Source organism: Pongo pygmaeus, chromosome 10, assembly GCF_028885625.2.
Source record: "Pongo pygmaeus isolate AG05252 chromosome 10, NHGRI_mPonPyg2-v2.0_pri, whole genome shotgun sequence".
In the NCBI taxonomy this organism is placed as follows: domain Eukaryota; kingdom Metazoa; phylum Chordata; class Mammalia; order Primates; family Hominidae; genus Pongo; species Pongo pygmaeus.
Genome location: NC_072383.2, coordinates 35,129,961 through 35,151,991, shown reverse-complemented (window position 1 = coordinate 35,151,991; position 22,031 = coordinate 35,129,961). Strand labels below are relative to the sequence as shown.

Here is a 22,031-nt window from a genome sequence, read left to right as displayed (position 1 = left end):
TCCCGGCAGCCTCTGCGCCGAGACTGAGTGGGTGGGCAGCAAGGGATAAAAGCGGCGAGGCTAGGGTCCTTCCATGGAGGACAGTGCCTTCCGGCAGCCCCTGCGCTGGGCCCGGGGGTGTCGTGGAGTCCCTGGCTTGCACCCAGGGTGCGTGTCTAGCCCATGGGGGGCACCCAAAAGCGGCAAGAAGTCCTCTAGTGGAAGGGAACAGGACGCCAGGCTCCAAAGGGGACGTTGAGGCAATCCGGGGAAAAAATTCCCACGGAGAACAGTGCCTTCCCAGCAGCCTCTGCCCCGGACCCAGGTAGGTCGTGGAGTCCCTGGTTTGCACCCAGGGTGCATGTCTCGCCCACGGGGGAGGACAGGCAGAGATGGACAGAGGAATGGAGACACGCAGGGAGGGAGTGATGGACGTTGTTAGGGTGGGAGGGAGGGACAGAGACAGGAAGTGAGGGACAGGCAGGGCAGTGGAGGAACACTGAGAGGGAGGGAGGGAGGGAGCAAGGGACAGAGGGAGGAAAGCAGACAGAAAAAGCGTTCCTCTGCCTCCAGAAGCTACAGGACCCCCGGGCTCCTGGAAAATGTTAAGCGCCCAGTGGGAGCTAAGGGCTGGGCCCACAGCCGTGTAGGCCGGCGGGGCACTCACTGGCTCTCCGGATCGCCAGCCTGGGTTACTTCATCGCGGAGCGATTCGTATGAATTCCATCGCCCAAGGAATGGGCGATTTCTTCCAAGACCAAAGAGCCAAGACTCGGGTAGCAGCCCGTTTTTCACCCACATGGTTTACAGACTACACATCCCCACACTGAGTACTGCAACGGAGCACGAGGCGGATAGTCCCATCCACACAGGAGTCACACTCAGGACGACTGAAGCGTGATTTCGGATTCCACGTTACTTTGCCCTCTGCAAGGGGGACTGTTGCTCACCTCTTTCCGGCCCCCGAAAGCGTGATCATGTTGACTGTTTCCCGAGCTCTGCGGGGACAAAAAAACTTCCAGAGAAGCGTGGAAGACCAGCATCGTGTTGGTGCTCTGCTTTCCAGTTTCCAAAACGGCCATATTGGAGACTCCCCATGTTGCAGGAAACAGGAATCCTTCGTGGGGCCGTCATGCTGGGGACGTTTCTTTTCTCTGTGGTTTCGCTCTCGTTTTCTACATGAAAATGAACGAGATCCACATACCTGCGTCTGTGAGGGTATCACAGCAACGGCGACACCCACAGGCATTGCCGCCTTCACAGAGAGAGGACCTGAAAAACTCAAGACTCTCGTGGAGGTTCTGTTCCACACTCCACCCTTCCAGGGAGGTTTCTCCCTGAAGACACATGCAAGCCAAGAGAGCGGCTTCCAGTTTCCATAGAATTCCTGGAGAACCCCAGAGAGTCAGCCGCCGAAGTCCCACTTCCTTCTCGGCTCCGGCCCCACCCCCACCCACACCACAGTGCCCTGGTCCCTGTGGTTTCCGGCTTCAAGAGGGCTGCTACCCCGGAGCTCTTGCTACCCCGGAGCTCACGCGCATTCATGAAGGGGTGGAACCTGTGGGTCTTTATAAGAGCCGCTGGCGGGGCTGGTCTCCTGGCTGGACCTGCATGCAGTTCAGAGGCCGACTGAGGTGCACGGGAGCCCGCCGGCCTCTCTCTGCCCGTGTCTGTCCAGGAAATTCTGGCCAGGTCTCACCACGATGGCTCTCCCCACGCCTTCCGACAGCCCTCTCCCCGCGGAAGCCCGAGGACGAGGACGGCGAAGGAGACTCGTTTGGACCCCGAGTGAAAGGGAGGCCCTGTGAGCGTGCTTTTAGTGGAACCTGTACCCAGGCATCGCCTCCAGAGGACAGCTGGCGCAAGCCATTGGCATTCCGGAGCCCAGGGGCCAGATTTGGTTTCAGAATGGGAGATCACGCCAGCTGAGGCAGCACCGACGGGAATCTTGGCCCTGGCCTAGGAAACGCAGCCAGCAAGAAGGCAGTGAAAGCAGACCGCCGTCACCGGATCCCAGACCACCCTGCTCCTCCGAGACTTTGAGAAAGATCGCTTTCCAGGTATCGCCACCCAGGAAGAACTGGCCAGAGAGACAGGCCTCCCGGAGTCCAGGAATCAGATTTGGTTTCAGCATCAGGGCCAGGCATCCAGGCCAGGGTGGCAGGGCACCCACGCACACTGGCGGCCTGTGCAACGTGGCCCCCGGCGGGTGTCACCCTCCTTCCTCGTCGGTCGCCTTCACCCACACCCGGGCTTGGACAACAGCACTTTCCGCACCCCGCATGCCCTGCGCACCCGGGCTCCCCCACAGGGTGCTCTCGTGAGCCAGGCAGCAAGGGCCATCGCCCTGCTCCAGCCCAGCCAGGCTGCGCAGGCAGAAGGAATCTCCCAACCGGTCCTAGCGCTCCGGGATTTTGCCTACGCCGCCCTGGCTCATCCAGAAGCGGCGCCCTCCAACCTTCAGGCTCCTCGGTGGCCTTCGCACCCGAACAAATGCCAGGAGGACCAGGACCCACAGAACGGCGGCCTGCTGGGCGCTTGCTCAGTGGGACAGCTTAGGCCTGCTCAAGCTGAGTCAAAAGGGCGAGGTGTGCTTGCGCCACACACATCCCACCCGAGTCCGTGGTGGAGCTGGGGCCAGGGGCCCCATGTAGCCAGGGCCGCGTGGGAACCTGAAGCTGGCGCACCTCCACCTCCAGAGTCCGCGTCCCCGGAAGCCTCCGCGTCGCAGAAGCAGATGCAAGCCATCCAGGCGCCCTCCCAACCGCTCCAGGAGCCGGAGTGCTTGTCTGCACTCACTTCTAGCCTGTTAGATGAGCTTCTGTCGACCCCAGAGTTTCAACAAAAGGCACAACCTTTCCTAGAAACGGAGCCGCTGGGGGAGTTGAAGGACTTGGAAGATCCCGCGTCGCTGGAGCCACTTTTTATCGAGAAAGTATGCCGGGCTCTGCTGGAGGCATTTACGACCCGGGGTTTGGGTGGATTGGGGTCAGGTCTGTGTCCTCTCTTTCGCAGTGAATATCTGGCTTGGTATGGAGAGGCGTGTCTTCTTTTCAGGCTGGCTTGATCCCTGAGTTCTTGGTTCCTCGAGAGACTACACACAGATGAGGGGTGTCATTCTTTCCTGAGTATTCCAGGGATTTCAGAGTCCTCCCAGGTACCAGGTGGTGGGCGGTCTCCTTCACATGTGAGGGTCCGCAGGCAGCCGGCCAGGCTTTGGGACTAGACCAGGCAGAGGTCACATTCCTATTTGTCCAGGCGTTCTTTAGTGGTGTGGGTGGAGACCTTCTACCCATGAAACACCAGCCGTGGCTGCAGCCAGACCTGCTCTCTTTTCTGCGTCTTGCCTCCTCTGCCTCCCAGCTCCACCGTCTTTCGTCCACCGTTGCCCCACCAGCCTCCTAGACTTCACCGTCGGGCGGCTCCAACTAAATGTAGACCCTGAGATCTTTCACAAACCGGGTTGCTCTTCTTTCCAGGCAGGAGTGTTGGCAGGCATGAATGGGGAAAGGAAGGGAGACAGTGGGAGGGAGAGACCGAGGGAAGATAGAACGGATGGACGGAGGAAAAAACGGATGAAAGGGAGCAACTTAAAAGGGAGGGAGGGAGAGATGGACAGAGGGAAGGAGGGACAGAGGGAGAAAAGAACCAGGAAAAAGAGAAAGGAAGGCAGAGAGAAAAGCATTCTTGTGCCTCCAGGACCAACAGGACCCCGCACTTTGTGAATATGTTTGGCACCCACTGTGGGCTGATGGCTGGGCCCACAGCCACGTCTGCCGGTGGGGCCCTCCAGATCACCAGCCTGGGTTTCTTCATCCTGGAGCAATTCAGACGAATTCTGTCTTCCAAAGAATGAGCTACTTACCCAAAGAGCAATGAGCTGAGACTCAGGTGGTAGTCCGTTATTCATCCCCATGGTTCACAGATGACATATCCCCACATTGAGCCATGCAACAGAGCCGGACGTGGATGCCCCCATGCACACAGAGTCACAGTCAGGGAGACTGAAGCGTGATTTTTGGATTACACATTTCTTTGCCCTCTGCAAATGTGCCTGTTGCTCACTTCTCTCTGGCCCCTGAAATCGTCATCATGCTGTCTCTTTGTTTCCTGAGCTCTGTGGGGACCTAGACACTTCCAGGGAAGCATGGAAAACCAGTGTCGTGTCGATGCAGTTTTTTCCAGTCTCCAAACAGGCCATATTGGTTGGAGGCTCCCCATGTTGCAGGAAAGAATCCATTGTCAGGCCATGATGCACAGTAGTTTGTTTTCTGTGTGGCTTCGCTCTCATTTTCTACATGAAAATTAACGAGATCCACACAACTGCATGTGGAGGCTATCACTGCAACTGCAACACCCACTCGCTGGCAATAGAGTGGGCAGCCTGACCCCAGGAAAAATAGACTGATGGACATCCAGACACACCCCACCATCACCACGAGCAAACCCTCCCCCTACACACAGACACACATGGGCCGACGGGTGCAGGCACACACACACACACACAGAGACACACAAAGACACAGACATTTTGAAGGAGAGCGAAGAAGAGAGGGATGGAGACAGAAACATAGAGAGAGAAAGAAACAGCAATAGAGAGCAGGGAGGGGAGAGAGAGAGAAGGCAACAGAAAGAGCAGGAGTTGGAAGGAGAAGAAGAGAGAGCTGGTCAGAGAGCTAGAGAGCGAGAGAGCCTTTGAGTGGGAGCACTGTGCTCTGGTAGACAGGGCCCCTTTGAGCAGACCAAGGTAGTGTGGAGTGTTCTTGGGCCCTGCCAGAACAGGGGTTCAAGTCTGCCCATGTGGGAGGATCAACGGAACCCTGAGACATGTTTTTTCTTGGATTTGTTGGTTGCTTTGGGGGTGCTTTTCGTAGGGTGCTCGTTTATTGTCTCCTCTCTGTCCTCTTGGTGCAGTGGGACCCCAGAGTTTTAGAGTGTGCCAGTCCTTCTGGCGCCAAACGTTCCGATGGTGCCTGAGGCCTGTGTCTCTCTCATGTCCTCGGGATTGGAGTTTACACGAAGTCGGTGGCAATGGGAATCCGGGTGCACAGGGACGTTTTCCTTGCGGCTGGCGAAGGCAATGTCCTTCCCTGGAAAATGCAGCCCATGCATTCTGGAGGAGGTCTTGGCTGGTGTCTGTGGGACCCTCTGCCCCTGCCCACCCCTTCCCCAGGCTTGGACGTTTGTGGTGGTGCCAGATGAGTGAATTGAATTGCCTGGGCGTTCGTGGAGCAGGAAGGCAACCAGGATGGCAGGGAACCTGGGCCTGCGCCTTCGGGGTCTGGTCCTGGCCCGCCCTGCTCTGGCTAGAGTCAGGGATCTGGTGGAGCTGCAGCGAGGTGGAAGAGGTAGGATGCTGCTGCCTGGCGGTGCTGCAGTGGCAGAGCCCCAGGAGGAGGTCTCCGGGTGTGGTGGGGGCGCAGGCAGGTGGAAAAGGGGTAGCAGAGTCAGGGGGTTGTTGGGAAGCACGGCGACAAAAAAGGGAAAGAGGTAGGGAGCGGGAAGCCAAAAGCCTACAGCACCCGGTATTCCCAGTCAGTCTCCCTTCCAAGTACTAACCAGGCCCCACTCTGCTTAGTTTCACAGACCAGAGAAGATCAGGAGCCTTCAGGGTGGTATGGCCATAGACACCGGCAGTAATGCCTGAATGACACAAGAGCCTGGCCCAGCCACGCCTGCCTGACTCCAGGCTTCATCCCCACTACGAGGCCGCTAGGCTCCGATCAGGGACCCCTCAGCCACTCCCCCTCTGCCGGGCTGCGCTCCCCCTCCATACCGGAGCACTGTGGGCCGCTGCGCTTTCCGCCGGCCTCCAAGAGCCTCCCGCCGTCGCCGGCGGCAAGGGCATGCACTAGATCGCCGCGGCACCGCCCTGCTGTTGAGTGGGGACGCCAGAGGTTTCCATCCCCTGCTCAGACTTCGAGCTCTCCGGGAGGCCCGCCTGCCTCCGACGCTCCAGTCCTTCCCCAGGCTCCTGAGCTCCCAAGCTTCCACCACATCGGGCCCGCTCAGGACGGGTTGTGCTCCCAGGCGTGAGAGTCCTGGGCCCATGGTCCTGGGATCCCCTCCTGTCCTCTTCCTGGCCTCGGAGGGATTGTTTTGGTTCCTCGCTGCCCCTCCTGCAAGGCCCCCTCTTGCCCCACCCACCCAGAGCTGCCAGGGCTGCCCAGGGGTGAACAGCCGGCCTACCCCCGCGGGCCTTTTCTCTCACAATGTCCCTAAAGGGTCGCTTGTCCCGACAAGGACGTGGCCCGTGGCCAAGTGAGTGGGGTGGGGGGTGTTGCTTTGCCCCGCCCTGCCACTAGAGCCGGCAGCCTAATCCCTGGGGAGAGAGGCTGTCAGCCAGACACACCCCACCCCTACCACGTGCAAAACCACCCCACCCCCACAGACACACATGGGTGCACGCGTGCGGGCACACAGACACACACACACACACAAAGATACAGACAGCTTGAAGGAGAGCAAGGGAAAGAGGGATGGAGAGAGACAAACAGCAATAGAGAGAGAGACAGAGACAGAGACAGAAAGAGCAGGAGATGGAGGGGGAAGAAGAGAAATAGAGGGTGAGAAAGCTAGAGTGCTAGAGCGCCAGAGCGATAGAGCCTGGGAAAGGCCAGTGCTCTGCTCTGGTAGACAGGGCTCCTTCGAGCAGGCTGGGGTAGGGTGCTTGAGCCAGGCCAGAACAGGAGGGCAGGGCTGCCCATGCAAGAGGGCCAACAGAACCCTGAGACGTATTTTTTCTTGGATTGGTTGGTTGCTTTGGGGGTGCATTTCGTAGGGTCCTTCTTTTGTTGGCTCCTCCCTGTCTTCTTGGTGCGGTGGGCCCCGAGATTTGTAGAGCGTATCTGTCCCTTTGGTGGGAGCCGTGGCGTGGAGCGTGCCCATGGGGCCTGAGGCCTGGGTCTCTCTCGTGTCCTCGGGACTGGAGTTTACTTGAAGTCGGTGGCAATGAGAATCCGGGTGCACAGGGACGGATTTCCTTGTGACTGGCGATGGCAATGTCCTTCCCCTGGGGAAAGAAGCCCATGGGTCCTGGAGCAGAGGTTTTGCTTGGCATTTGTGTGACCCTCTGCCCCTGGCCGCCACTTGTCCCGGGCTTGAACTGTTGTATGGCGCCGGATGAGTAAATTGAATTGCCTTGGCATCCCGGGAGCGTGAAGACACCGGGCACCTCAGGGAACATATACCACGCCGCCCTGGCTGGAGCCAGGCTCCTGGTGGGGCTGCAGCAAGGCGGAAGAGGTAGGATGCTGTTGCCTGGCGGTGCTGCCGCGGTGCACCCCCACGAGGAAGTCCCGGGCTGCTGCTGGGCCGCAGGGGAGGGGAAAAGTGGGAGCAGAGTCAGGGGAAGGTTGTGAAGCACGACAAAAGAGGGAAAGAGGGAGGGAGGGGGAAGGCAAAAGCCTACAGCAAGCACCCAACATTCCCAGGGATCCTCCTATCCAAGTACTAACCACTCAAGGCCTTTGGTCTCTACAATTAGCAGGTGGCAAAGCCAGCCATGTCTATGTTCTTTCCTTCAGGGCAATGAGTTCTCTCAGTCCCTGGCTGGGTCCAGAAGTGCCATTCAGAAGTCAGGGAGTAGAGTCAAACATTTTAGAAGTAAACTGGACATTCTATTGCATTGCAGCTGAGTTGGCATTGAAACCACAAGACACAGTCTTTCCTATCCCTCGTTTCCTTTTCCAAAGGCACAGTAGCCACCAGCACTCCAGGCCACAAGGAGTACTGCCAGGCTACCACCAATGTTCCCTTAAGGCCCAAAGCCTCTTGTCAGCTTGTGATGAATACTGCCTGGCCTAGGACTTGCCATTTTCAGGGCAGTGGGCTCCCCACCGGCCCAGGGCAGGTCCATACATGCCAACCAAGAATCAAGTCCTAGAATCAGGGATTCCAAAAGCTTGCTTGGTGTTCTACCCATCTCTGGCCTTGCTGGTACCTAAGTGGCAAGACAAAGTCCCCTTTACTTTTTCCCTCTGCTTTTCCCAAGCAAAAGGAGTTTTGCCCTTTAGCCACCACAGCTTGTAATGTGCTGAGTCTCACCTAAATCTAGCAAGACTATGAGGCTCACCCAAGGCCCTTGATGTAGTAGTATCTGGGTATGGCTGCTCGTTATTCAGGGCCCAAAGGTTGTTAAGTTTGCAGGTGGTAAATGCTGCCAGCACTGGGTTCTTTCCTTCAAGGCAGCAGGTTTCTTTTTGGCCAGAGTGTGTCTAGGAATGTCTAGACAGGAGCCAGAGCCTGGAAAGGAGGCCTCAGAACTCTGACTAGTGTGCTATCTTGCTGTGGCTGAGCTGGTATCCAGTCCTCCCTACTCTTTTCCTTCCTCTCCTCAAGCAGAAGGATAGGGTCCTTTTTGGAGCCATGAGATGTGCAGCCTGGTATTAGGGGAGTGATAATGCCAGAACTCCTTTGGCTGCCCCAGCTGGTGTCTCAGTATGTTGCATGCCCTCCCCACCCCAGTCCACTGTTCCTGGGCCTAGTTCAGCCCTAGGCTTCACCTGAGAGTTGCAGTCCTGATGGCCTCGGCTGTCTTTCAAGCTTTCTTAGATACAAAGAGTGCTGGAACCGTCAGTTGCCAGGTTTCCAAACACTCAAGTTCCAACCACTGGAATCTGATTCCCCTCTGGCTAGTGCTGCTTTAAATGATCCCTCTGTGGATGGCATTAACAGCTTTTGGTCTGGTTTTCCTTTCTGCTCTAACAGGACAGCACTGAGTTCTTTGCCTCACAATTGCTGTGTTCTCCCTCCTGCAGAACCCAGAGTTGATCTCTGCACCACGCCATCACTGCCAGGGGTGAGGAAATTCTGGCACCAGTGACTCAGCACTGTTTTTTTCTCTCTCTTTAGTGCCTCTTTCAGTGATATGAAGTTAAAACCAGGTACTTTGAGTACTCACCTGATTTTTGGTTCTTATGAATGTATTTTCTATGTAGATATTAATAGTTGTTCATCTGGTGCCCTTGCAGGATGGATGATTGGTGGAGCCTTCTTTCTGCCATCTTGCTTTACCCTCACACCCAAGAATCAGAATGCAGAACTTTTAATAAGAAAAGCTTTCAGAACTCAGGAAGGACCAGGAAGATATTCTGGTTCTCCATGCTTAACATTGGACTGTTTCTTCAACTTAGGTGCATAGCACTGACTAATCAGGGATTATCACAGATAATTTGACTTGGACTATGGAGTTCATTCAAATACTTTAGACAATTTAAGTGCTGGCTGATTTGGCAGGAAAATCTGGCAAAGTATTTTCTTGGTATTCAATTGATTTTTATTCTGCTTAGGTTAGCAGTTTTATAAAACAGTCAGTCTCTTCATTAAATTTCTGGGAATTCTTACCTAGTTCAAATGATAATGATTCTAAAGTTCTCAAAAATCTGTATTCAAGAATGCTTCTCAGGACCTTTTCCATCCTTTCATGAAACTCCTTAAAGATACAATATTCTAGGATTTTGCAAGCTTGTAAATTTTTAGAAATTGACTCAGAATTAAGCAATTTACAGTGGACATGACTTTAAATTGTCATAGTTAGACACAATTGACAAGAAAATTTTATTTACAGGTGTGAGCCACTGCGACTGGCCTCTGAAGTTAATTTAATAAAACTTCATAAATAAATGTATCAAATGTGTCATCTTTTCATCCCAGATTTTTGTGAATCTATGCCTTGCATTTTCCCCCAACTTTCTATATTTATCTAGTTTTATCTATTTTTTACTTCTTCAATTTGAAACCTTTAAGTAACTTCAAACAGGAGTGTAATGGTGTGATCTCGGCTCACTGCAAGCTCCGCCTCCTGGGTTGACACCATTCTCCTGTCTCAGCCTCCCGAGTAGCTGGGACTACAGGAGCCCGCCACTATACCCGGCTAATTTTTTTGTATTTTTAGTAGAGACGGGTTTTCACCGTGTTAACCAGGATGGTCTCGATCTCCTGACCTGGTGATCCACCCGCCTCGGCCTCCCAAAGTGCTGGGATTACAGGCGTGAGCCACCGCGCCCGGCAAAACACATTTTTATACCTTTATAAGCTTTCTCATCAAAAGCATTTCTTCACAAGCCTGTAATCCCAGCACTTTGGAAAGCCAAGGCGGGTGCATCACTTGAGGTCAGGGATTCGAGACCAGCCTCGCCAACATGGTGAAACCCTGTCTCTACTAAAAATACGCCCAGCGTGGTGGTGAGCACCTGTAATCCCAGCTACTTGGGGGGCTAAGGCAGGTGAATCACTTGAACCTGGGAGGCAGAGGTTGCAGTGAGCTGAGATCATGCTACTGTATGCCAGCCTGGGCAACAGAACAAGACTCAGTCAAAAAAAAAAAAAGGCTGGGTGCAGTGGCTCACGCCTGTAATCCCAGCACTTTGGGAGGCCGAGGTGGGCGGATCACGAGGTCAGGAGATCGAGACCATCCTGGCTAACACGGTGAAACCCTATCTTTACTAAAAATACAAAAAATTAACCAGGCATGGTGGTGGGTGCCTGTAGTCCCAGCTACTCGGGAGGCTGAGGCAGGAGAATGGCATGAACCTGGGAGGCACAGCTTGCCGTGAGCCGAGATTGCGCCACTGCGCTCCAGCCTGGGCGACAGAGCGAGACTCCATCTCAAAAAAAAAAAAAAAAAAAGAAAAAAAGAAGAAAAGCATGTCTTGCTTTTTATACACTCCGTATGCAGAATTGTTAATTAATTAAGTCTTAGTAACCCCAATTTTCAGTGAAAACCCTAAAGAGTGATTTTCAACTGTCTTATATCTGTTTTTAGATAAAAAACCATTTTATAATTTTTAAGAAATATAATTCTTCAAATTATTGTTTATTAACAGAACTAAAGATATTTAGGTTTTCTATACCATATACAAGTAACATGTCATGGTATATAGACCTAATTTTTTTTGGTGAATATTTCATTATTTTAGCTTACAAATGACTCAAGACATTTTATAATTACCTATTACTTAATTTAACATGACTTTAAGGTTTTAAATTACTGAACAGAATTTTGAAACCATGACACAGGTAGCATTCCTAATGTCTTCCCTTGGTAATTCTGGATCCCAAGTAGCCACATGGCACCCAGGCAAACTATGAAGATCAGGGCCTGCCTGAGTCCATTAGGATGAAAAACAGAGCTGTGAAGGCTATACCTGTAGGATCCAACCCCTCCTAAAACAGCAATGAGGCAAAATAGGAAAAGCAGAGAAAGAAAGTGCCAATTGGGCTTGATTCTAGCTTGTAGCTGCTGGTCTAGACACTGAGAACATGTCTCCAGACTTCATCATGGACACTTATCAAGACCTCCTGAATCCAGAAACCCTCAACAAAAGACATAAGCTTACAGCTAAATCCAGCAAGTATCTAATTATATTTAACAGATAATTATAAAGCCATTTTTATTTTAGTAACAATTTAAGAACGAGCTTTATTTACAAAATATTATCACATACATGTGACACATACAGACATACAAACACACAAGAGCAGATCTTATAGCTTTCATAAAGTATTTAAAATTTTTTTTATTTTAGGTTCAGGGGTACATGTGAAGGTTTCTTACATAGATAAACTCATATCACATGGGCTTGTTATACAGATTATTTTGTAACCCAGGTATTAAGCCCAGTACCCCATGGTTATCTTTCCTGTTCCTCTCCCTCCTCCCACCCTCCCCCCTCAAGTAGACCCCAGTGTCTGTTGTTTCCTTCTTTGTGTTCATAAGTTCTCATTATTTAGCTCTCACTTATAAGTGAGAACATGTAGCTGCTTAGTATTCCATGTTGCATATGTGTGTTCTGCGAGAGAAATGTGTGAGGAGAGAAGAAAAGAAACACACAATACTTTTAAAGGTAAACAGACTTTATCCAAAGTATATGGCAATACAGATATAATAAGCAAATTATCTAATAAGCAAACAATATAATAAATTGTAATGGGAAGGGGAGAAGGGAAAAGACATATATATAACATGTATACATGTACATATATACATACATATATATTTACACTCACCAGATGATGGAGGATTCATCACCAGACTGGGAAGCAACAGCCTGTGCTCCAGAGTTGACCAATAGTCCATGCACAGACAAGGAGAGGTCCCATGAAGCTTCGGCACCGTCTGGGAACCTAGCTCTTTTTGTAACAAGTTGTTCGACATGAGGCCCAGTTATGAGGGCCCTTCTTGACTGGGCTCAAGGAACACAAAAAGGTCAACTTGTTTTTGCAATTGCCGTTTTTCAATAACTATTTCTCTGAAACAGTGCTGAATTAATGCCTCAAGGGGCTCACACAACTCATTCCTGGACTTAGTGACCATTATTTGTGTCCATGTTCGATTGAGTTCGAATTTAATATTTAACTTTTCCTCTAAAACTTCCCACATTACCTTTAACCCATCTGTCATTGATGGACATTTAGGTTGATTCCATGTCTTTACTATTGTGAATAGTGCTGCAATAAACATTTATGTGCTTGTGTCTTTATGATAGAATAATTTATATACCTCTGGGTATATACCCAGTAATGATATTGCTGGGTCAAGTAATGGTTCTGCTTTTAGCCCTTTCGAGGAACTACCATACTGCTTTCCACAACAGGGGGACCAATGTACACTCTCAGCAACAGTGTATGTGTTGTCTTTCTCCACAACCTTGCCAGCATCTGTCATTTTTTGACTTTTTAGTAATAGCCATTTTGACTGGTGTGAATGGTGTCTCACTGTGCCTTTGATTTGCATTCCTCTAATGATCAGTGATATTGAGCTTTGTATTATATGGTGGTTGGTCACATGTATGTATTCATGTCTTTGCCCACTTTTTTCTTTTTATTTCCATAGGTTTTGGGGCCACAGGTGGTGTTTGGTTACATAAATAAGTTCTTTATTGGTGATTGTAAAATTTTGGTACATCCATCACCTCATCAGTATACACTGAACCCAATTTGTAGCATTGTATCCCTCACCCCCTTCACTCCTTTCCCCCGAGTCCCCAAAGTCTATTGTGTCTTTGCATCCTTATAGCTTAGCTCCCACTTATAAGTGAGAATATTAATTCATTCCTTTTTATGGCTGAGTAGTATTCCATCGTACATATACACCACAGTTTCTTTATCCACTCATTGATTGATAGGCATTTGGATTGGTTCTACATTTTTACAATTGCAAATTGTGCTGCTATAAATATGTGTGTGCAAGTATCTTTTTTGTATAATGACTTTTTTCCCCACTGTGTACATAGCCAGTAGTGGGATTGCAGGATCAAATGGTACTTCTACTTTTAGTCCTTTAAGGAATCTCCACACTGTTGTCCATAGTGATTGTATTAGTTTATATTCCCACCAGCAGTGTAGAAGTGTTCCTTTTTCACCGCATTCACACCAACATCTACTATCTTTTTATTTTTTGATTATGACCATTCTTGTGGGAGTAAGGTGGTATTGAATCGTGGTTGTAATTTGCATTTCTCTGATTATTAGTGATGGTGAGCATTTTTTCATATGTTTTTTGGCCATTTGTGTATCTTCTAAGAATTGTCTATGACCATAGTGCCAAAAGCAATCTACAAATTCAATGCAATTGCCATCAAAATACCACCATCATTCTTCACAGAACTAGAAAAAAAATTCTAAAATTCATACGGAACCAAAAAATTGCCCACATAGCCAAAGCAATACTAAGCGAAAAGAACAAATCAGAAGGCATCACATTACCTGATTTCAAGCTATATCATAAGACCATAATCACCAAAACAGCATGGTTCTGGTATAAAAATAGGCACATAGACAAATGGAACATAATAGAGAACCCAGAGATTAACCCAAATATTTACAGCCATCTGATCTTTGACAAAGCAAACACAAACTAAGTGGGGAAAGAACACCCTACTCAACAAATGGTGCTGGAATAATTGGCAAGCCACATGTAGGAGAATGAAACTGGATCTTCATCTCTCACCTTACACAAAAATCAACACGAGATGGATCAAGGACTTAAATCTAAGACCTGAAACTGTAAAAATTCTAGAAGATGACATCGAAAAAACCCTTCTAGTCGTTGGCTTAGGCAAGGATTTCATGACCAAGAACCAAAAAGAGGCAAATGCAAGAAAAACAAAGATTAATAGGTGGGATTTAGTTAAACTAAAGAGCTTTTTCACTGCAAAAGCTTTTTCACTGTTTACTCTGCACAGTCAGCAGAGTAAACAGACAATCCACAGAATGGGAGAAAATCTTCACAATCTGTATATCTGACAAAGGACTAATACCTAGAATCTACAATGAGCTCAAACAAATTAGCAAGAAAATAAAACAAACAATCCCATCAAAAAGTAGGCTAAGGACATGAATAGACAGTTCTTTGGCCACTTTTTCATAGGGCTGTTTGTTTTTTCTCTTGTAAATTTATTTAAGTTCCTTATGTTGAATATTAGACCTTTGTCAGATACCTAGTTTGTAAATATGTTTTCTCATTTTGTAGGTTGTCTCTTCACTCTATCGATAATTTCTTTTGCTGAGCAGAAGCTTTTAAGTTAAATTAGATCCCACTTGTCAATATTTGCATTGGTTGTAATTGTTTTTGGTGTCTTTGTCATGGAATCTTTGCCTGTTTCTAAGTCCAGGATGGTATTGTCTAGGTTGTCTTCCAGGGCCTTTATAGTTTTGGGTTTTACATTGAAGTCTTTAATCCATCTTGCGTTGATCTTTGTATATGGTGTAAGGAAGAAGTCCAGCTTCAATCTTCTGCCTATGGCTAGCCAGTTATCCCAGCACAATTTATTGAATAGGAAGTCTTTTTCCCATTGCTTGTTTTTGCCAGATTTGTCAAAGATTATATCGTTGTAGGTGTGTGGTCTTATTTCTTGGCTCTTTATTCTGTTCCATTGGTGTGTGTGTCTTTCTGTACCAATACCATGCTGTTTTGGTTACTGTAGTGCTGTACTATGGTTTGAAGTTGGGCAATGTGATGCCTCAAGCTTTGTTCCTTTTGCTTAGGATTGCCTTGGCTAATTAGGTTTTTTCTTGGTTCTATATGAATTTTTAAATAGCTTTTTCTAGTTCCATGAAGCAAGTCATTGGTAGTTTAATAGGAATAGCTTTGGGCAGTATGGCCATCTAAATGATATTCATTCTTTCTCTCCATTAACATGAAATGATTTTTCATTTGTTTGTGTCTTCTCTCACATCTTTGAGCAGTGTTTTGTAATTTTTATTGTAGAGATCTTTCACCTCCCTGGTTAGCTGTATTCCTAGGTATTTTATTCTTTTTGTGGAAATTGTGAATAAAATTGCCTTTCTGATTTGTCTCTCAGTTTGGCTTTTCTTGGTGTATAGGGATGCTAGCAAATTTTGTACATTGATTTTGTATACTGAAACCATGTGGAAGTTGTTTATCAGCTTAAGGAGCCTTTTGGGTCACAACTACATGGTTTAGCTAGAGAATTATGTTGTCTGCAAACAGAGGTAGTTGGACTTCGCTTTCTATTTAGATACCCTTCATTTCTTTCTCTTGTCTGATTGCTGCAGCAAAAACTTCTAATACTATGTTGAATAGGAGTGGTGAGAGAGGGCACCCTTATCTTGTGTGGGTTTCAAGGAGAATGCTGCCAGATTTTGCCCATTTAGTATAATGTTGGCTGTGAGTTTGTCATAGATGGCTTTTATTATTTTGAGGTATGTTCCTTCAATAGCTCATTTATTGAGAATTTTTAACATGAAGCGTTGTTGAATTTTACTGAAAACCTTTTCTGCATCTATTGAGTCAATCACGTGGTTCTTGTCTTTAGTTTTATTTATGTTATGAATCACATTTTATTGATTTGCTCATGATGGACCAATCTTCCATTCCAGGGAAGAAGCCTACTTCACTGTGGTGAATTACTCTTTTGATGTGCTGCTGGATTTGGTTTGCAAGGATTTTGTTGTGGATTATTGAATGGATGTTCATCAAGGATACTGGCCTGAAGCTTTCTCTTTTTGTTGTGTCACTGCCAGGCTTTGGTATCAGGATGATGCTGGCCTCGTAGAACAAGTTGGGAGGAGTCCCTCCTCCTCTATTTCTTGAAATAGTTTTAGTAGGAATGGTACTGGCTCTTCTTTGTACATCTGTTAAAATTTGACTGTTAATCTGTCAGGTCCTGGGCTTTTTTTTTTTTTTTTGGTTGGTAGACTATTTATTACTGATTCAATTTTTGGAGCTCATTATTGGTCTGTTCAGAGACTGAATTTCTTCCTGGTTCAGTTTTGAGGGGGGTATGTGTCCAGGAATTTAATCATCTCTTCTAGGGTTTCTAGTTTGTGTGTGTAGAGGTGTTCATAGTAGTTCCTGATTGTTATTTTTATTTCTGTGGGGTCAGTGGCAACATTTCCTTCATCATTTCTAATTGTGTTTATTTGAATCTTCTCTCTTTTCTTCTTTATTAGTCTAGCTAGTGCCTATCTATCTCATTAATTTTTTTCAAAAAACCTTAAGTGATATTTTGAACAGTTTTTTTATGTCTCAATTTCTTTCAGTTCAGCTCTGATTTTAGTTATTTCTTGTCTTCTGCAAGCTTTGTGGTTGACTTCTTGCTTTTCTAATTCTTTCAGTTGTGATGCTAGGTTGTCAATTTGAGATCTTTCTAACTTTGATGTGGGCACTACTTCTTATGCCCTATCCTAACTTTTCTCCTCCTAGAAAACTCAGAACCATGCTTTCTAAAGCAATTCAGACTTTCTCAGTGAATCAACCTGGTCTCCCTGAGGCAAAGTTAGCAATTTTCCATTACACATGGTTCTCTTTCTCTGTAAGAATATCTAATGCAGCAATGCAAGTGTTTCATTCACTTCTGGATATCTGGGGAACTGCTTTTGGCTGAGACCAAGACTTAAAACTTTGTTCTTTCAACATTAATGAAGATCTATTTAGAAAGTCTCCGTTTTTACAGAAAAGATATATAAATGCCAATGAAAATAAATATAAAATTATATGACATACAATTACATTGTGGAAAGACTGAATAAATAAGTGAACTAAGCTCTAAGGAAAAAAAAAGAAGGTGATACAAAATGATAAGTAAATGAAAAACCTGGGCTGGTATAGCATAATTAATGTACCAGTAAAGTATGTACATTGCAGAAGTGGCAGGAAAACTGCATACAGAGTGAGACCTGGCCAAAAGCTTTAAGGAAAGGTCAGATCTCTGTATGGAGACTGGAAGGGGAGAGCAGGAGAGGCCAGAAAATATAAATTGTTTGATCTATATCCTGAAAAATGATTAAAGTGGACTCAGGAAAACACGGTCCACTTTAGGAGAAGGACACATGTTCCATGCTGGCCAAAGCTCAGAGCATCCCTACCTCCTCCAGGAGGAAAGGGGGAGGCAAAGGAGCAGGCAGATGGCAACACAGCCAGGTCAGCACAGGGCACCCAGGCCAAGCCAGGCAGGCTCCATTGTACAGGTAGCGAGGAGCCACTGCAGGGTGGGCTTTATTCGTTAGTTTGTTTTCTTTTCTTTAGTAACTAAGACACATGATCAAAGTTTACCTTTGTTAGTATTGCTGCAGCTCAACATAGGATGGATAAAACCAGTGTTTTAAAAATTATGTTGTGTAGAACACTAGCCCCAGTGAGATATTAGTGGAACACATAGGCACACACACACACATGCACACACTCACACTGAGCCCAGATTATTCTGGCAAATGCTGGGTTAAGCAAACTGAAAGAAACATCTTTAGTGCTGGACTTCTCAGAACCTGGAATGTGGCTATGTGACTCACAAAACAGCAAGGTTAAGACAGAGCATGTGATTTTTTTTTCCGGAAATATTGAAACACTTTCCTTTCCTTGGCTTCAGTGTCACCTTCTTTCTCCTCATTCTCCATCAACTTCTTTGGCTGCTTCTTCTTGGTTTCCTTCTTGACAATCTGCTGCTGCTCAGCTATTCTCTTTTCATTCCCTATGGATTTCTCAAGTGTGTTTCTATTCCTGCAGATTAAACTTTCCTTGTTTTTCCTGACATCTCTCCTTGTCTGACCCTCCACCGTTCTAAGACAGTTGTTCCATCTGTGTGTACTTTTGGCATCCTGGGATGCTCCCAGCAGGTTCCCTGCCACACTCCATCAGGTTTTCTCCCCCAGACTCTGCAAGGGCAGCAGGCTTGTCTCCACTGTTCCATCAATACTCAGCATATAACACAGAAGCCAACTCCATAACATTTAGTTGGCTAACTGAGACTAAATATATGTTCCTCCAGATCTTAAAGAGTTACAATAAAAAACATAGCACTATAGTCAAAAAAAGTCCCTTTAGTCAGGAGTTCTCTATATATGCACAACAGTTATGAGTCATTATTAGGCAAAGTTAAAGAGAAATTGTCACAAAGTTCCCTAAGATAAATTATTTTGCTTTAATCTTCAATTCATCATGTGAGATAATCAAGACCATGTGTTGTTTTAAATATTTCTAGCTTACAACATAACAACCTGATTTCTATTGTTCAAAATAACCACATTATAAATCAGTTAACTAAAGATTGCATAAATAATCCTTTCAAATAAAATTCTGTCTAAATTTTACATTACTCATATGTTCAAATGATAATGAGCTCATAGGCTTTTCCAATACCTCAGTCAAAACATTGTACTGATTCCAGCTGTGGGAATAGTAGTTGAGAGTTATGTTACAGATGGGGAAAAAGTACTTACGTGACATTGGCCTTTGCACTACTGTGCCCTTTTGGGTCAGGAAAAAGCTGTTCCCTTAAAATTCTAAAATCTCTTCTGTCAGGTTTGAAGGGTGGGTGGGAAACACAGTTTTTAAAATTTTAGCCACAGATGTTTTATTCCTTGCTTAAAGCAGTGACTAGATAAAGGCCACTAGAAGAGCCTCTAATGTTTCTTCAGAAGCAGTGTGCCTGAGAGCATCTTCCTGAAACATTCCCTTATCTGTGCTCAAAATCACCTAGGTAGGAAAGTCAAAACTTAGCAGGCTGAGGAGATCCAAGGGGATCACTGAGCTCTGATGCTTATGAGAGAAGAGAGAGATGTCTGAGACTTTTTGTGTATAAATTTATGGGTTACAAGTCCAATTTTGCTGTAAGCATGGATTGCATAGTAGTGAAGTCAGGGCTTTTAGGGTATCTATCACCTGGATAATGCACATTGTACCTATTAAGTAATTTCTGACTATTCACCCCTTCCATCCCCTCACCCTGCTGAGTCTCCATTATCATTCCACTCTCTATATCAATATCTACATATCTTTTAGCACCCACTTATGAGTGATAAAATATGTTTACTCTGTGTCTGGCTTGTTTCACTTACAATAATGGTGTTCAGTTCCATCCATGTGTCTGCAATAATTATGATTTTATTCTTTTGTATGCTTGAATATTATTTCATTGTGTATATTTTCTATGTTTTCTTTCTCCAATCATCTGTTGATAGACATTTTGGTTGATTTTATATCTGTGCTATTGTGAATAGTATTGCAACAAACATATGAGTACAGGTATCTTTCTGATACATTGACTTCTTTTCCTTTGTGTAGATACCCAGTGGAGTAATTGCTGAATCAGACAGAGCCAATCGATGATCAGCAGGGCCTGAAAACGCCAAAACCCTGAGACAACTGACCTTCAAAAACTTCAACATCCCTGAATGAAACGTCCAAACACATTTATCCGCCAATCAAAAACCCTTTATAGTCTGTGATCTATGCATCTCAGAAGTCTCTTTTTACCACACTGTCTATATACTGCATGAACCATTTATATGAAACTCCAAGGCATCTTATACTATATATTCAACCATGTATCCCTAGTACCTAGTACAGTCCTGGCATATAGTTTGCTACTAAACATTTGCAGAATGAAGTAATTATCTTGTATCCAGGTTCCAAGTTGTAAGGTAATTTCTCACTAAAAATAAAGCATTACAGTTCGCAAACAATCTACTTCCTTTTTTACAAATGAGATCGACTTTAATCTTATCCCCTAATAACATTATTTTCCTTTACTTCCATCTAAGTATACTGTCCTAAGAGAGCAATAAGAAAGAGAGTTAAAGCTGAAGCTTGAAGAATTGTACATGGTCCACAGTGTGGCCTGACATGCACTGCTCACCTGAGCTTCATCTGTTAGGTATGTCAGGGAAGATAAGCAGGGTGAGAGTGGCCCCAACAGAGGACGCCAGATCTCTGGCTTCCCCATCTGACAAGTACACTTCTGTGAACAAAGACTTCAGAGCCAGATGACAAGAATAGCCGAAGCAGCCCACCAGGGAAACCTGGGCCCAGTGTACATCAATGCAGAGCATCAAGCACAGCATAACAGGTGTGCAGTTGCCTATTCCTGGTCAGAGATAACTGCATCCCACACACTGTAAAATGAGGAAATGCAGGGAAGCAGATGTAACCAAAGAAGACAGCAGGAGCAACAAGGAGGGACAACCATGACCTAGGAGGGCACCATGCCAGAGATGCCTGGACCCCATGCTAGGCTCAGTGCCCATTATGCTGTTGGGACCCAGTGCTTCCCTCTCCATCACTTGGCATACTTGCCATTTTTTTTTGCTTAAAATAATGTTTTAATGTTCACCTTTCCTAGGAGACAGGCAGATCCTGTGACACTACAGTTTCTGGCACACAGTAGGTGCATCACAAACAACTGCTGAGTTCACACACTCTTACCTTCTCAAACCTTGCCAAGTCTTCAGTGAAAAGGAATTGCTGACTGAGCAAAAATTAAACCTAGAAACTCCTGGATCCACTGAAGTTTGAGACAAGGTGAGATTTGTTTACTGCCATATTCCTAGCTTACTGTAGTCACTTAATAAATGTTTGTTGAATAAGTGAGTGCATTGATTCATACATCTTACTTAGCTGTAAGTTTTCTGAGTAAAACTGATAAATTTAATAGTTTACTTCTGGTATAATTTTACTTTAATTATTCAACAAACCTGGCAATTCAGCTAGGTGCCAGGCACACTGCTGCTGAAGAAAAAGAGGTATAAGATACAATTTCTGTCTACATGAAAGCCACAGTCTAAAAAGTAGAAATATATGAACAAATTATAACAATAAATTGGCTAAATTCAAAGTCGGAGGGGTTTGTTTCTATTTTAAACAGCTGTAGTCAGGAAGTGTTAAAATAGAAAGTTCTAAACAGGAAATGTTCCAACACACCATCTAAGCATGAAACAGAATCCACCTATAATTGAGTTTGCTACCACCAACCTCAACAGCAAGAATTCCAATACTGCTGCTGCAAAATAAGTGTCACTCTGATTTTATTCCTGCTAAGTAACCCAGTTTTAGACTCTGGTTGTCACTTAATGTTCTAAAAAAGTATTAAAGAGAAAATATTATGATGATAAGCCTATTCACTGCAGCCATCTCAACATCATACCAATTATAAGGCCTATCATTTAAAAAGAAAACTGTTTAACTTATTTATCCAAATATCAGTGTAACATAAACATATTTGCCATCAGACTTTGGATTTATGGGTTAAATAGCATATAAATATGATTAGAAGCTTAAAATTTACATTTTTCTGGTTGTTTCAATTTTTTTTTTCAAAATAGCATATGCCTTTCTAAAAAATTGTTAGTATATTTTTTTAAATGAACATTGAAGGGTATATTTTCCAATAGCAAAATACCCATTGGTAAATGATGGTGTTGAGATACAACAGGTAATTTCTCTTGGGAGCCATTTAATCAGTGCTCACTTTTACACTCTGTCCAAAAATGTCAATGGCTTTAAAATATAGAAGTATATTACACAACTAAACTTATTTAGTATTGTGCAATATTTAGTAGTTATTCTAGCTATCTCTTGATGAATAGTAAGCCATCCCAAAACTTAAGGAATTATTTATTGTTTAATATTGTTTATAGTTATTATTTGTTTAGTAATGTTAACTAACATTATTTCTCATGGTTTTGTGGGTTGATGGGTGCTACAAAAGTTCTCTTTTGGAGTCTTTCTTGCAGTTGAAGTTGGTTGGCTGCTGCTGAAGTCACCTGAAAACTCAACTAAGCTAAAGAGCCTAGACGGGTTACTCAGAAGACTG

At 45.7% G+C, this 22,031-nt stretch overlaps 2 pseudogenes; one reads left to right on the top strand and one right to left on the bottom strand.

Moving 5' to 3' along the window:
- Positions 1 to 1,567: 1,567 nt before the first annotated feature.
- LOC129010802 (double homeobox protein 4C-like) lies at positions 1,568 to 19,857 on the top strand (annotated as a pseudogene).
- Positions 5,490 to 5,608, bottom strand: LOC129010965 (5S ribosomal RNA; annotated as a pseudogene).
- Positions 19,858 to 22,031: the final 2,174 nt, after the last annotated feature.